This window comes from Coregonus clupeaformis, chromosome 33, assembly GCF_020615455.1.
Source record: "Coregonus clupeaformis isolate EN_2021a chromosome 33, ASM2061545v1, whole genome shotgun sequence".
NCBI lineage: Eukaryota > Metazoa > Chordata > Actinopteri > Salmoniformes > Salmonidae > Coregonus > Coregonus clupeaformis.
In genome coordinates, this window is record NC_059224.1 from 16,116,151 (window position 1) to 16,125,149 (window position 8,999).

Below are 8,999 nucleotides of genomic sequence, written 5' to 3' on the forward strand. Positions count from 1 at the left end.
TCTTTACTAACGACATGCCACTGGCTTTGAGTAAAGCCAGTGTGTCTATGTATGCGGATGACTCAACACTATACACGTCAGCTACCACAGCGACTGAAATGACAGCAACACTTAACAAAGACCTGCAGTTAGTTTCAGAATGGGTGGCAAAGAATAAGTTCGTCCTAAATATTTAAAAAACTAAAAGCATTGTATTTGGGACAAATCATTTACTAAACCCTAAACCTCAACTAAATCTTGTAATGAATAATGTGGATATTGAGCAAGTTGAGGAGACTAAATTGCTTGGAGTAACCCTGGATTGTAAACTGTCATGGTCAAAACATATTGATACAACAGTAGCTAGGATGGGGAGAAGTCTGTCTATAATAAAGCGCTGCTCTGCATTCCTAACAGCACTATCAACAAGGCAGGTCCTACAGGCCCTAGTTCATTCGTGTGGTCAGGTGCCACAAAGAGGGACTTAGGAAAATTGCAATTGGCTCAGAACAGGGCAGCACGGCTGGCCCTTGGATGTACACAGAGAGCTAACATTAATAATATGCATGTCAATCTCTCCTGGCTCAAAGTGGAGGAGAGACTGACTTCATCACTACTTGTATTTGTGAGAGGTATTGACATGTTGAATGAACCGAGCTGTCTGTTTGAACTACTGGCACACAGCTCGGACACCCATGCATACCCGACAAGACATGCCACCAGAGGTCTCTTCACAGTCCCCAAGTCAAGAACAGACTATGGAGGCGCCCAGTACTACATAGAGCCATGACTACATATCTATTCCACATCAAGTAACTCATGCCATCAGTAAAATTAGATTTAAAAAACAGATAAAAATACACCTTACGGAACAGCAGGGACTGTAAAGCAACACAAACATAGACACATGCAAACACATGATAACATACGCACTATACACACATGTACACATGGATTTTGTGTTATAGATATGTGGTTGTAGAGTAGAGGCCTGAGGGCACACACTTAATAGGTTGTGAAATCTGTTATGAATGTATTGTAATGTTCTTTAAATGTTCTTTAAACTGCCTTAATTTTGCTGGACCCCAGGAAGAGTAGCCGCTGCCTTGAGGATCCATAATAAATACAAATACAAATACAAATGCACCTTAAAGTTGGTTGCCAACCGCCATATAAAATCCACAGAAGAAGAAGAAGAAGAAGAAGGACTTCAGCGAGGAGAGACATGTTCTCGGTTGAACTGTGTACGGAGGTGACTAGAAACTAATGAGACCGATTGTTTGACCACAAGTGAGAGTTGTTTGATATCGTTGAATCTTGTTTCGCTATTGCAGAAATGTGGTAAGAGGTTAATGGGAAATGGCGGCGACTAGTGCGGATGAAATGGATGAAATGGATGAAATTGAGAAAAAGTTGGTGAAGCAACAGCTGTGCTGGAATGCGAACAATATGGTCAGGTGTCAGTTCTGATGGTATGGAACGGGAGGATGAGGGTCAAGGGCTGGAATGGTCAGCAGTGGAAAGACATATGAAGAAGAGAGATCATGATACAGAAAGCAGTGGATCGTCTAGTAAAGAAAGCATAAAGAGGGCCAAGGTAGAAAGCAAGAGTAGTGATGTGTTGGAGTGGAAGGTGGTGATAGTGTTTGATGAGACCACAGGGCCTCACTTACACCCTATCCGACTAACTAATTCCGTAGATAAAGAGTTAGGAGAAGTGAAATTAGCTTGGTTCATTGGAAATGGTAGATTGTTAATATTGTGTGCTAGCCAGGCTCAGCAAGGGAAGAATTTGAAAATGGAAAAACGTAATGGGCTGAAGATTAAAAGCCATGTAACTGGTGCTTATGCCAGGTTTTTTTAATGTATTTTATTTAATTGAACCTCTATTTAACTAGGCAAGTCAGTTAAGAACAAATTCTTATTTACAATGACAGCCTATCAAAAGGCAAAAGGTCTCCTGCGGGGAACGGGGGCTGGGATTAAAGATAAAAATATAGGACAAAACACACATCAAGACGAGAGACACCCCAACACTACATAAAGAGAGACCTAAGACAACAACATAGCATGGCAGCAACACATGACAACACAACATGGCAGCAGCACAACATGGTAGCAGCACAAAACATGGTACAAACATTATTGGGCACAGACAACAGCACAAAGGCAAGAAGGTAGAGACAAAAATACATCACGTGAAGCAGCCACTGTCAGTAAGAGTGTCCATGATTGAGTCTTGGAATGAAGAGATGGAGATAAAACTGTCCAGTTTGAGTGTTTTTTGCAGTTTGTTCGAGTCGCTAGCTGCAGTTAACTGAAAAAAGGAGCGACCCAGGGATGTGTGTGCTTTGGGGACCTTTAACAGAATGTGACTGGCAGAACGGGTGTTGTATGTTGAGGAAGAGGGCTGCAGTAGGTACAGTTGAAGTCGGAAGTTTACATACACCTTAGCCAAATACATTTAAACTCAGTTTTTCACAATTCCTGACATTTAATCCTAGTAAAGATTCCTTGTCTTAGGTCAGTTAGGATCACCACTTCATTCTAAGAATCTGAAATGTCAGAATAATAGTAGAGAGAAGGATTTATTTCAGCTTTTATTTATTTCATCACATTCCCAGTGGGTCATAAGTTTACATACACTCAATTAGTATTTGGTAGCATTGCCTTTAAATTGTTTAACTTAACATTTCGGGTAGCCTTCCACAAGCTTCCCACAATAAGTTGGGTGAATTTTAGCCCATTCCTCCTGACAGAGCTGGTGTAACTGAATCAGGTTTGTAGGCCTCCTTGCTCGCACACGCTTTTTCAGTTCTGCCCACAAATGTTCTATAGGTTTGAGGTCAGGGCTTTGTGATGGCCACTCCAATACCTTGACTTTATTGTCCTTAAGCCATTTTGCCACAACTTTGGAAGCATGCTTGCATGTTTTTCCATTTTCAATAAATGCACTGTTGGTTAAGGGCTGTAAGTAAGCATTTCACTGTAATGTCTGCACCTGTTGTATTCGGCGCATGTGACCAATAAAATTTGATTTGATTTGATTTGGGGTCATTGTCCATTTGGAAGACCCATTTGTGACCCAGCTTTAACTTCCTGACTGATGTCTTGAGATGTTGCTTCAAGATATCCACATAATTTTCCTTCCTCATGATGCCATCTTTTTTGTGAAGTGCACAAGTCCCTCCTGCAGCAAAGCACCCCCACAGCATGATGCTGCTACCCCCGTGCTTCACGGTTGGGATGGTGTTCTTCAGCTTGCAAGCAACCCCCTTTTTCCTCCAAACATAACGATGGTCATTTTGGCCAAACAGTTCTATTTTTGTTTCATCAGACCAGAGGACATTTCTCCAAAAAGTACGATCTTTGTCCCCATGTACAGTTGCAAACCGTAGTCTGGCTTTTTTATGGCGGTTTTGGAGCAGTGGCTTCTTCCTTGCTGAGCGGCCTTTCAGGTTATGTCGATATAGGACTTGTTTTACTGTGGATATAGATACTTTTGTACTTGTCTCCTCCAGCATCTTCACAAGGTCCTTTGCTGTTGTACTGGGATTGATTTGCACTTTTTGCACCAAAGTACGTTCATCTCTAGGAGACAGAATGCGTCTCCTTCCTGAGCGGTATGACGGCTGCGTGGTCCCATGGAGTTTATACTTGCATACTATTGTTTTGTTTTTTAGGGGGTAGATCAGCTTTAATATTGTAGATATATTGTAACTTCTCTTCCAATCCCCCATATGTTTTTTTCTTTTTTTTCTCACATATATACATACATATCCTTTAAAAATATATATATTTCCCTTTATTACTTTCCAACCCCACCATCCCCTCCCTAATTGGAGTAAACTAGTGAACAACAATGCTTAGGCCTCTACTTCATGCTTATACATACTATATAAATTTGATGGACACAGTCAATAATTATATGTTTGTTTTTACTCCTGAACTTCCTCCGATCATTTTCATGATGTCCATCTGGTATGCTTCTATATGCCATATCTTTCTAACTGTGCTCTTTCACAAAAGCTCACAATATATAACCTATATACTTATTATGGACACAGCATGTCTTACACTAGTTAACTTGTTGTTATTAGTTGTTGTTATTAGTCCCATCCTTCAGCTCCATTCAACACCTCCCATCTATCTCTTAACACCATCCATATTGGATTTCTATTTGCCATATATTTTTCAACTGTACTGTGATGTTTTACAATAGTTCTGAACCTTTCTATTCTCATAGTTTCTACAGTTTGTGAATTGAAAATAAACATCTTTGCTAAAAGTATTATAATATTATTGATCGATTGACTATGACTTTTCAGATCACCCAGTAGTGCTATCTGCAGGGTCAGCTCCATGCAAATATTGCAATCCTTCAGCCATTCCTGGACCTGTGTCCAGAAACAAGCTACAAATGGACAGTACCAAAACAAATGATCTAATGATTCTGTCTCTTCACAGCCAAATCTGCCAAGCTGGGAAGATTGTATCCCCCATACAAATAACATTCTATTGGTAGCAAGAATACGTCGGTACGTCAAAAATCTCTTCCCAACTATTTTGCAATCTATATGGGACGGCTGTCAATCTTTTGGTCCTTAAATGAAACTGGTAAACGAGTTTTAATGATTCCAACCAAAGTGTATGTAAACTTCCGACTTCAACTGTATCTCAGATAGGGGGGAGTGAGGCCTAAGAGGGTTTTATAAATAAGCATCAACCAGTGGGTCTTGCGACGGGTATACAGAGATGACCAGTTTACAGAGGAGTATAGAGTGCAGCGATGTGTCCTATAAGGAGCATTGGTGGCAAATATGATGGCCGAATGGTAAAGAACCTCTAGCCGCTCAAGAGCACGCTTACCTGCCGATCTATAAATTACATCTCTGTAATCTAGCATGAGTAGGATGGTCATCTGAATCAGGGTTAGTTTGGCAGCTGGGGTGAAAGAGGAGCGATTACGGATAGAGGAAACCAAGTCTAGATTTAACCTTAGCCTGCAGCTTTGATATGTGCTGAGAGAAGGACAGTGTACCGTCTAGCCATACTCCCACGTACTTATATGAGGTGACTACCTCAAGCTCTAAACCCTCAGAGGTAGTAATCACACTGGTGGGGAGAGGGGCATTCTTCTTACCAAACCACATTACCTTTGTTTCGGAGGTGTTCAGAACAAGGTTAAGGGCAGAGAAAGCTTGTTGGACACTAAAAAAGCTTTGTTGTAGAACGTTTAACACAAAATCCGGGGAGGGGCCAGCTGAGTATAAGACTGTATCATCTGCATATAAATGGATGAGCGAGCTTCCTACTGCCAGAGCTATGTTGTTGATGTAAATTGAGAAGAGTGTGGGGCCTAGGATCGAGCCTTGGGGTACTCCCTTGGTGACAGGCAGTGGCTGAGACAGCAGATGTTCTGACTTTATACACTACACTCTTTGAGAGAGGTAGTTAGCAAACCAGGCCAAAGACCCCTCAGAGACATCAATACTCCTTAGCCGGCCCACAAGAATGGAATGGTCTACCATATCAAAAGCTTTGGCCAAGTCAATAAAAATAGCAGCACAACATTGCTTAGAATCGAGGGCAATGGTGACATAATTTAGGACCTTTAAGGTTGCAGTGACACATCCATAACCTGAGCGGAAACCAGATTGCATACCAGAGAGAATACTATAGACATCAAGAAAGCCAGTCAGTTGATTATTGACAAGTTTTTCCAACACTTTTGATAAACAGGGCAAAATTGAAATTGGCCTATAACAGTTAGGATCAGCTTGATCTCCCCCTTTAAATAAAGGACGCACTGTGGCTGCCTTCCAAGCAATGGGAACCTCCCAAGAGAGGAGAGACAGGTTAAAAAGGTCAGAGACAGGCTAGACGATAATAGAGGCTGCAACCATAAAGAAGAAAGGATCTAAACCATCTGACCCAGATGTTTTTTTGAGTCAAGTTTAAGGAGCTCCTTTAGCACCTCAGACTCAGTGACTGCCTGCAGGGAGACATTTTGTAGCGGGGCAGGGGAAAAAGAGGGAGGAGCATCGGTGCTAGTCGCTTTAGAAGGGGTGGGAGATGAGGAAATGTTGGACGGGCAATGAGGCATGGCTGAGTCAAATAGGAATCCTGACTTAATGAAGTGGTGATTAAAGAGCTCAGCCATGTGCTCCTTGTAACAACCACATCATCAGCATTAAGGGACATGGGCAGCTGTGAGGAGGAGGGTTTATTCTCCAGGTCTTTAACCGTTTTCCAGAACTTCTTGGGGTTAGACTCACAGAGAGCGAACTGCTCCTTAAAGTAACTAACTTTGACCTTCCAGATAGCCTGAGTGCACTTATTTCTCATTTGCCTGAACGAGAGCCAGTCAGCCTGAGTATGCGTGTTCCGAGCCTTTTGCCAAATGGAATTCTTGAGGTGGAGTAACTCTGCTAGATCACGGTCGAACCAAGGGCTGAACCTGCTTTCAATTCTCATTTTCTTTATGGGGGCGTGTTTGTTAACAATACCACTGAAAATATCAAAAAAGAAGGTCCAAGTGTCCTCAACAGAGGGGATCAAGCTGATTCTATACCAATTTACAGAGGCCAGGTCATGAAGGAAGGCTTATTCATTACAGTTTTTTAGCAAGCGTATATGACAAATGTAAATTAGGACAGGTCGTTTCACTGAGCAGCCATTACAAACCCAGGCTGTAAAACAGTGATCACTAAGGTCATTACAGAAAACACCAGACTGATACCTATCAGGATTATTTGTGAGGATAACATCAAGAAGAGTAGCCTCTTCTGGGTGTTTGGAGTCATACCTTGTGGGATTGGTAATAATCTGAGAAAGATTTAGGGAGTCCCATTGCTTTAGGATTTGGTCGGGTGGTTTAAGCATGTCCCAGTTTAGGTCACCTAGCAAGACAAATTCAGACTTAGTGTAAGGGGCCAGGAGAGAGTTTAGGGCAGGTAGGGTACAGGCCCGGTGCTGATGGTGGACGATAACACCCAGCAACAGTCAACAAAGAGCTATTTTAAAGATTTATGCTTAAAACCAGCAAATCAAATTGTTTGGGGACAGACTTGGTGGAGACAACCGAGCACTGAAGGGGTTCCTTGGTAAAGATTGCCACTCCACCACCTTTGGAAGATCTGTCTTGACAAAAAAGGTTATAACCAGAAAGGCTAACATCAGTGTTCAAAACACTCTTTCTTAACCACGTCTCAGTAATGACCAACACATCCGAATTGGAGCTGTGAACCCACACTTTCAATTGATCAATTTTAGGTAATAAGCTTCTAGTGTTAACGTGCAGAATTCAGTGAAATAGATATCAGAGCACAAGTCAGAATTGGGGCTAGCAACAGTAGATGGGCCAGTGTGTACACGCAGATTTCCAGATATCATCAACAGTAATACAATCAGGGCACGCAGAGGACAGGGAGAGCTCTGCAGTGTTGATTTGACACCTCTACAAAACATGACTTAGTACTTCGTGGCAAAGCCCTTATTGGCAATCACAGAGGTCAGACGTTTCGTGTAGTTGGCCACCAGGTTTGCAGACATCTCAGGAGGGATTTTGTCCCACTCCTCTTTGCAGATCTTCTCCAAGTCATTAAGGTTTCGAGGCTGATGTTTGGCAACTCGAACCTTCAGCTCCCTCCACAGATTTTCTATGGGATTAAGGTCTGGAGACTGGCTAGGCCACTCCAGGACCTTAATGTTCTTCTTCTTGAGCCACTCCTTTGTTGCCTTGGCCGTGTGTTTTGGGTCATTGTCATGCTGGAATACCCATCCATGACCCATTTTCAATGCCCTAGCTGAGGGAAGGGGGTTCTCACCCAAGATTTGACGGTACATGGCCCCTTCCATCGTCCCTTTGATGCGGTGAAGTTGTCCTGTCCCCTTAGCAGAAAAACACCCCCTTAGCATAATGTTTCCACCTCCATGTTTGACGTTGGGGATGGTGTTCTTGGGGTCTTGGGGGATTTTCTGGATTTTTGTTTTAGATTTCGTCTCTCACAGTTGAAGTGTACCTATGATAAAAATTACAGAACTCTACATGCTTTGTAAGTAGGAAAACCTGGAAAATCGGCAGTGTATCAAATACTTGTTCTCCCCACTGTATATATATGTATGCGAGAGAAAATAAACATCAATTGGAAGTGATGCAGACAATTACATTGATGAAAGTTACAATCTATATGCAATATTAAAGCTGATCTACCCCCTAAAAAAAAATGGCCTAGTCAAAGCCCAGACCTCAATCCAATTGAGAATCTGTGGTATGACTTAAAGATTGCTGTACACCAGCGGAACCCATCCAACTTGAAGGAGCTAGAGCAGTTTTGCCTTGAAGAATGGGCAAAAATCCCAGTGGCTAGATGTGCCAAGTTTATAGAGACATACCCCAAGAGACTTGCAGCTGTAATTGCTGCAAAAGGTGGCTCTACAAAGTATTGCCTTTGGGAGGGGGGGTGAATAGTTATGCACGCTCAAGTTTTCAGTTTTTTTGTCTTTTTTCTTGTTTGTTTCACAATGCATCTTCAAAGTGGTAGGCATGTTGTGTAAATCAAATGATACAAACCCCCCAAAAATCCATTTTTAATTCCAGGTTGTAAAGCAACAAAATAGGAAAAATGCCAAGGGTGGGTGAATATTTTCGCAAGCCACTGTAGTTATAGGGATTATAAGGGATTAAAGATAGACCTCCACCAGCTGAAGGAGAAGAGGATCTGGTCAAATAATGGTATGTTGCTAATATGTAGCTAGCTAGCTTCTTTGCAAAAGAATAGCTTAGTTTTCATGGCACATTGTAAATATCTGACTGCTACTAGGATAGTATTCAAGACACAAGACCAAATGCATAAATAAGACAACAAATATTAGTTAAATATGGAACAGTAAATTAAAATGTTCAATATCTTTAGTTTTATGATTAAGGTAGCTAGCTAGCTGACAGCAAAGGTGTCAGCTAGTGATGACATGCCGGAGCTTGAAGGGATTTGTATTCTTGTATGATGTCTACTTTA